Below are 7,649 nucleotides of genomic sequence, written 5' to 3'. Positions count from 1 at the left end.
TTTGGTTGTAACAAATATGTAAAAATTAGTGCTTTAAAGAAGATGTAGGTTTATTTCAGGCTGGAGAGAGGCAGCCCAGGGCTATGATGGTAGCTCCACAATCTCAGGGACCCAAGCTTTTCTCATTTTATTGCCCAGCCATGATTAGCTTACATTTACAAAGTCCTTTTAGCGATGAAGATGGACTCAGCCATTGCTTCCACATTCTCTGTAGCAGAAAAGGGAAAAAGGGAAGAAGAAGGATATCACCTCCATTTATTTTGGAAGTACCATACTAGAATTCCACTTGCATCTTATTGCCTTGAACTTAGTCACGCGGGTACTCCAAGCTTCAAAGAGGTCTTGGAAATGTAGTTTTCTTAGCTATGTGGCAATGTGTCCAGCTTAAAATATTGAGTTTTTTCTTAATTAAGAAAAAAAGAGGAGAATGGGCATTGAGAAGGAAAAAAGCAGTCTCTGCCTTATCAAAGTGTGGTCTGCTGAGAAAGAATGCTTGCCTCATATTTTCTTTACAGATGCCTTTATTAATCCTTGTCAGAACTTTGTCAGTGGATTCTATTGAACTCCAACAATGTCTCTTGGGTGACAGGACTTTTTTCTTGTTTCATGGATTTGTGAAGGTTGTCCTACTTCCTGGGCATAGGTATTTCTCAACAATATTCTTCATGATCATTTGGTTGACTTCTGATTTTAGTTATACATCTCTTAAGAGAAGCTTAACCTGCCTTTAATCAACCCATTGACTAAACAGGACCTCTAAATCATCAAGAATCTGATGGAGATTGAGTTTCTCGCAGTCAGGGTTATTTTTAAATTCTAGCTTCCCTTTCAGCTCTTCCCAAACAAACAATAGGCAAAAAGCCAGAAAGAAAAAATCTCATTTGTTTTGATATTAAGAATTTTCTCAGTGGTATAATGATAAAATGTATTCATATGAGTAATATAGAACTATTTGGTATGATGTAATATGACTAGTATTATCAGACTACCATTTTAGTGGACAGTTTTTCTTTTACATTTTTTCTTTTTCTTAATACTTCCCCAGCAACCTGTACCCATCTTCCTTTGGAGATTTGTTTTACTCCCCTTGTTATAATTCCTAGTGGGTAACTAATCCAAATTCATAATATACCCCTCATGCCAATCAATACCCCATCCTCCCGGCCAAGTTGGTTAGTCCAGGGGTGATTTATAATTCCTATAACAAGGAAGAATTGTTCCTTTATTAGAACGGTGTGAAACTGTTCAAAAATAGGTGATCAATATCAGGGATTGGAGAGAGATAGAGATGGGGCAACCCAAAAGCATGAAGAGTGAAGTTCAAGTCCCTGAGGCAGTTTCTGCAACTTTCTTTGAATTTGACAGCAACTATATCACCCTCCTGCTTAAGATGATTTGGGTTGGGTTTTTGTCATTTTCAACTGATACAAGTTCACTTCTTAGAACATTTGACCACAGTCTCCCTTGGATTCTGTTTGTGTATGCCTTGTTTCCCTTGCTCTCAGTTGTGAACTTCTTGAGAAAGAGCACCACAGCTGATTTGTTTCTATGTCTTCGATGGTTTTTTAACTGTTTCATACCAAGTAGGTGCTAAATAAGTATTTGTATTTGGTAAAGATGTTAAATAAATATTTTTATGTATAGAGTCATACTACTACTTTTTGTTGAATGTTATGTAGTAGGTGCCTTCCTGAGTGTTGTGTATGTAATTTTTACAATCTGTTTGGGAAGTAAGCACTATTATTATCTACTTTATAGATGATTGAACTGAAGTGTCTAAACAGGTTAAAGTAACTTTCCCAAGATTACCAAGTAAGTGGTGGCTCACAAACTTGAGACAGAACTATTAACTTTAAAGTCTGGGCTTTCAATTATTGCTTATTAATATTGACCACTTCCCCCATGAAAGTTAGGCATAATTCTCAAATTCCCACCCACAATGTGAGAATTTTGTTTCTTTTAAAGAAAGTTCTGTTTGCTTTTTACATGATTACAGTCTAATTGAATATATACCTCAAAGGTAAAATTATCCCATCTTTTCCATAAATTGAATTGGATTTAGGCTAGTGAACTTTATATACGAAAAGCTCTTCTTTTCACCTTCTGAAGGAAGAAGAATTGGGGGAGTACCTGTTTGTTTAGAGATCAACATTAGTTTGACCACTAGTATTTAAGCCTAAGGTACAGTTTTAGGGATGGAATCTCATGTTCACCTTATATTATAATAGTAGGTCTTGATTAAATGGTGTAGAAATGGTAACTACTTATGAGAAACATGCTTGTCCAAAGAGGATGGCCTTATATAAGTCCCCTATATTTCAATTGAGTATAAAGTACTATAAAAGGAAAACTTCACCATTTGTATTTATTCAAGTTACCTATATTGTGTGGTGTTCAATAAATTCAAGATATTTCCAAGTCTATCAATAGTTTCAGGTAAAAGTGAAAACCGATGACATTCTCAGTGATAATACCAGTAAGGCTAATGTCACAGGCTTAAACCTGTGTGAACCAGTTAGTGCTTTCAAAACCATAGGCTCTCTGCCGCGCGCGCAGGTACGGGGCCGGAGTCGCAGGTGTCCAGCTGCCGCCCACATTTCTGTTCCAGAGTCCCGAACCCCGAGCACTGGGATGCCTGGCTACTCCGAGCCAAGGCACTGATGTTTGAACTGGAAACTTCAAAACTTTTAATAGAATCTTCACGATGGGTTTGAGCTGGACAAGCTAGAAATTTCTTTAGAACCCCAGCTCTAGCATGCATCTCCCACGTTTGGCTTTCCTAGAGAGGAGCTTGAAGTGATGGTTCTGTAGACAGCCACAGTGACACTCAGGAAACCAGATGAATGAATTTGACTTTTCTGCTAGGACTCTCTTTGTTATAGTTTCTCCCTGAGTTATAAGAGGCATAGAAATATACAAGAAACTAAAGAACCTGCGAGGAAGGGAAGTGGTACTTTCCATGCTGAGTGAAAACTAACCAAGTGGCAGTGGTGACTGAAAACACTGAAACCTGCCACATCCAGATTCGCTGGATTGGGAGATAAAGGAACGGTAACAGCTGGGGAGAAAGAACTGATACTGGAAAAGAAAACCTAAATGAAGAGGATGAGGATGACTGCAAAGTAGATGGCCGCCTCCACCTCCACAGAGACAAAGTCAGCCTCGTGCCAGGTGGAATTATTTTTTTCTTTATGATGGTTCCAAGGTAAAGGAAGAAGGCGATCCAACAAGAGCTGGCATTTGTTATTTTTATCCTTCCCAGACCCTGCTTGACCAACAGGAGTTGCTTTGTGGACAGATTGCTGGAGTCGTCCGCTGTGTTTCTGACATTTCTGACTCTCCTCCTACTCTTGTTCGTCTGAGAAAACTGAAGTTTGCCATAAAAGTTGATGGAGATTACCTTTGGGTGCTGGGCTGTGCTGTGGAGCTCCCTGATGTCAGCTGCAAGAGGTTTCTGGATCAGCTAATTGGATTCTTTAATTTTTACAATGGACCTGTTTCGCTAGCTTATGAGGTGGAGCCCCTGTTGTTGCTGAAGGCAGCCCGCATTCTGCAGACCTGCCAGCGCTCGCCTCACATTCTCGCTGGCTGTATCCTCTATAAAGGACTGATTGTCAGCACTCAGCTCCCGCCCTCCCTCACTGCCAAGGTTCTGCTTCACCGAACAGCACCTCAGGAGCAGAGACTCCGTATGGGAGGGGATGCCCCGCAGGAACATGGAGCATCATTGCCCCCGAATGTCCAGATTATCCCTGTTTTTGTGACCAAAGAGGAAGCCATTAGTCTCCATGAGTTCCCGGTGGAACAGATGACAAGGTCTCCAGCATCTCCAGCAGGATTCCAGGATGGTTCAGCCCAGCACCATCCAAAGGGTGGGAGTACATCTGCCCTGAAAGAAAACGCCACCGGCCATGTGGATTCCATGGCCTCGACCACCCAAGAGCCCGCATCCCCTGACGAAGCTTGTCCAGATGGCAGGAAGGAGAACGGATGCTTGTCTGGCCATGATCTGGAGAGCATCAGGCCCACAGGACTGCACAGCACTGCTAGGGACGAGGTTCTTGGCCTTAGCTGCTCCCTGGGGAAGGAACTAGTCTTTCTCCAAGAGGAACTTGACTTGTCTGAAATCCACATTCTAGAGGCTCAGGAAGTAGACACGTCCTCAGGTCATTTTGCCTTCCTACATGTGCCTGTCCCAGATGGCAGGGCTCCTAACTGCAAGGCATCTCTCAGCGCCTCCAGCAGCCTGAATCCCACGCCTCCTGAGGACATAGCCATCAGCAGCCTGCACTCTCCCTCCGCTCCTGAGATGCTCACCCAGCCTGGAGCCCAAGAGCAGCTTGAAGACCGTCCTGGCTATAGCAGCCAAGTCCCCATTCCCAGAGCAGACGCTCTCCCCAGAAGGACCCGCAGGCGCTTGTCACTGCCTCGCTTAGATCCGGGGCAGAGAGGAAACAAGCTTTCCACAGGAGAACAAGGCCTGGATCAAGATGTTGATGGGTTCTGTGAAAGCCACGCAGCCCCCGGTCTGGAATGCAGTTCAGGCTCAGCAAACTGTCAGGGTGCTGGCCCCTCTGCAGATGGAATCAACTCCGGGCTGACACCAGCAGAGTCCTGCGTGGAGCTCGTGAGGATGAACCTCTACACTCACTGCGTCAAAGGGCTGGTGCTGTCCCTGCTGGCCGAGGAGCCGCTGCTGGGAGACAGCGCAGCCATAGAGGAAGTGTACCACAGCAGCCTGGCGTCACTGAATGGGCTGGAAGTCCACCTAAAAGAGACGCTGCCCAGGGGTGAGACAGCCTCCACGAGCAGCACCTACAACTTCACACATTACGACCGCATTCAGAGCTTGCTGATGGCAAACCTGCCGCAGGTGACCACCCCGCAGGATCGCCGCTTCCTCCAGGCCGTCAGCCTGATGCATAGTGAGTTTGCCCAGCTGCCCGCGCTTTATGAAATGACCGTCAGAAACGCCTCCACGGCCGTGTACGCCTGTTGCAACCCCATCCAGGAGACGTATTTCCAGCAGCTGGCGCCTGCAGCACGGAGCTCTGGCTTCCCAAACCCTCAGGATGGCGCCTTCAACCTCTCTGGCAAAGCCAAGCAGAAGTTGCTGAAGCACGGGGTGAACTTGCTCTGAGCTGCGCCCAGGAGGTGACTGGGAAGGAGAAAACCAGCAAAGGAAGTTCTGCCTTTTATAATCGAAAAGGCCCCTCTATTTTATTTTTCTTGAAAACATTCCCTTTTTTAGGAACGTAATGATATTTGAGTTTTTGTTACTCCTTTTGCAGATAGGGATGTGTTTGCGGGCAGGGGTTAGTTCTTTAGGTCAGGAGACCTAGAGCACTTGATAAAGAACTGTATTTCATCGGTGGCCTTGGGGCCGGGATGGGCTTGGCTCCCTCTCTGCCACACTGAGCCTGAGGTATTTCATATCTCCTGCTCCTGTTCCATCCCAGCTTGAACTGGTGCCACAAGATTCCGGGTTGGCATTTTTTCTAGAACCTGATCGTCCACTAGCCCAGAGTGTGTGTTCAACCCCGACACCAGGTGGGTGGTAGGCGGTGTGACTGCACAGTGAGGAGCCAGATCTGTGAGCAGGCAGACTCCACGCCCACGTCGCAGGTAGGTTTCTCCAGTGCGGTCCTGCTGGGAGGTCCAGATCATTCCTGCAGGGAAGCAACAGCACACGGAGACCGCCTGGTTGAATTCTGTTGGAACTCTACTCAAATCTAGTAGAGGGTGTCTTCTTTGGACCCACAATGGGGGCAAGCCTTAATAATACGGAAGGGAGTTTGGGCTTTTGAGATCCCTTTATAAAAGCCCTGGGGGCTGAGCCCTGAGAATTCAGCGACAGCAGGACCAACCTGCGCTGCCTTTGACTACAAGTGGGCTGCGCGGCTGGTTCCTCTTGAGCGAGTGTCCCTAAATAGGAGTTTACAAGATGTCTGAGGGTAAAAGCAACTGTGCTTTTCAGTGGTGGCTGCGTGAAAGGGAATGACATTCATTTGTGTGTTCCTGGACTTGTGTGGTACTTAAAACCTCAGTTCTATTACATTATAGTCAGACTTTTTTTTGATAGTATGAGACAGATTGCAGGATGAAAATACTTGTCAAAATCTTAACTGAATGTTTACTGGAAGTACTTGAGATTCCATTTGAAAGTTGTATGGTTAATAATTTCATGTCAGTGAACTGATATCTGATGTTTATGATATGGTGTCTTTTTCTTGAAACAAGCTTCCAAGGACTAAAAATAAAATAGCCAAAAAACAAAAAAAAAAAAAACAAAAACAAAAAAAAAAAAAAAAAAAAAAAAAAAAAAACAAAACCATAGACTTCACAGGTACTCCTGTGCTATTGGCTACAAGAGATGACCTTAGGGGGCACAGATCATTCAGTGCAACCCCAAGTACATGTCTTCCATGGCTCATTTATTCTTTCAAACCATTACCTAATATGTGCCAAGCACTATGCTACATGTTGGGGAACCTCATGGTGAACAAGACACATACGATCTCTGTCTTCATGGAGCTTACTTAAGGAAAGAGACAATAAAGCACTAAATAATTGAAAAAAGACTATCAGGCTGTGATAAGTGCCTTGAAAATAAAATAAGGTGATATTATTGAAAGTGACTGGGTTCTAATGTGAGGAAGTTGGTAAGGGAAGATTCTTCTGAAGGAGCAGAAACCTGAAAAGACAGGAAAGAACCAGCATGAGAAGGTGTAAGAGAAGTATCTCAGGCAGAGGGAAAAGCTGGGGCAAAAATCCCGAGACAGAAATAAGCTAGGTACTGTCAAGTATTAGAAAGGTGATTGGTTAGGTGTTAATTTTTGATAGATTAGTGTATATGGATTTAAAGACCCTGCTATTGATAACTAGAGGACAGACTGACAATGACTCAACTCACCCTCAGAAACTTTGCTAATGTAAGCAGTGTTAATTCCAGATGTAGTGGGATTATGGATTATTTTTATTTTTGCTTCTTTGTATTTTCTGTTTTCTTGCTTAATAATAAACCATTTGTTAAAAGAGATAAAAAGTCCCACGAAACACGTAGAAATGCATTTTAGGGCTTTAGGAAAAGTAGATTTGGAAATGACAGACAAAATTCATTGTAAATTAAAATGCACTGGAAAACACAAATATGATTTTGGTAGCATTGGAGAAGGTAGGGCTAAAGAAAAGGGAGATAGGCCAGGCACAGTGGCTCATACCTGTAATCCCAGCACTTTGGGAAGCTGAGGTGGGCGGATCATTTGAGGCCAGGAGTTTGAGACAAGCCTGCACAACATGGAGAAACCCTATCTCTACTAAAAACTTAGCCGGGTGTGATGGCGCAAACCTCTAATTCCAGCTACTCACAAGACTGAGGCAGGAGGATCACTTGAGCCCAGGAGGCAGATATTACAGTGAGCTGAGATTGTGCCACTGCACTCCAGCCTAGGTGACAGAGGGAGACTCTGTCTCAAAAAAAAAAAAAAAAAAAAGGTGGGGGGGTGTAAAGTCTCTTCCCTTTACTTCAGTCCATGGCTTGGCTTTGGAATAACAAAAGAATCTAAATGATCCAATGTGACTTCATGCTGTGACTTATTAAGTTACTGAAAGTAGTAGAAAGTGCTGCTACAGGTACAAAAGAAATTAAA

At 43.9% G+C, this 7,649-nt stretch overlaps 1 pseudogene; it reads left to right on the top strand.

Moving 5' to 3' along the window:
• The first annotated feature begins 2,536 nt into the window (after positions 1-2,536).
• LOC135969307 (BLOC-3 complex member HPS4 pseudogene) lies at positions 2,537-6,331 on the top strand (annotated as a pseudogene).
• The last annotated feature ends 1,318 nt before the right edge of the window (positions 6,332-7,649 follow it).

Source organism: Macaca fascicularis, chromosome X, assembly GCF_037993035.2.
Source record: "Macaca fascicularis isolate 582-1 chromosome X, T2T-MFA8v1.1".
Taxonomy (NCBI): Eukaryota; Metazoa; Chordata; class Mammalia; order Primates; family Cercopithecidae; genus Macaca; species Macaca fascicularis.
The sequence above is the reverse complement of the archived record's forward strand: the minus strand, read 5'-3'. Positions and strand labels throughout refer to the sequence as shown.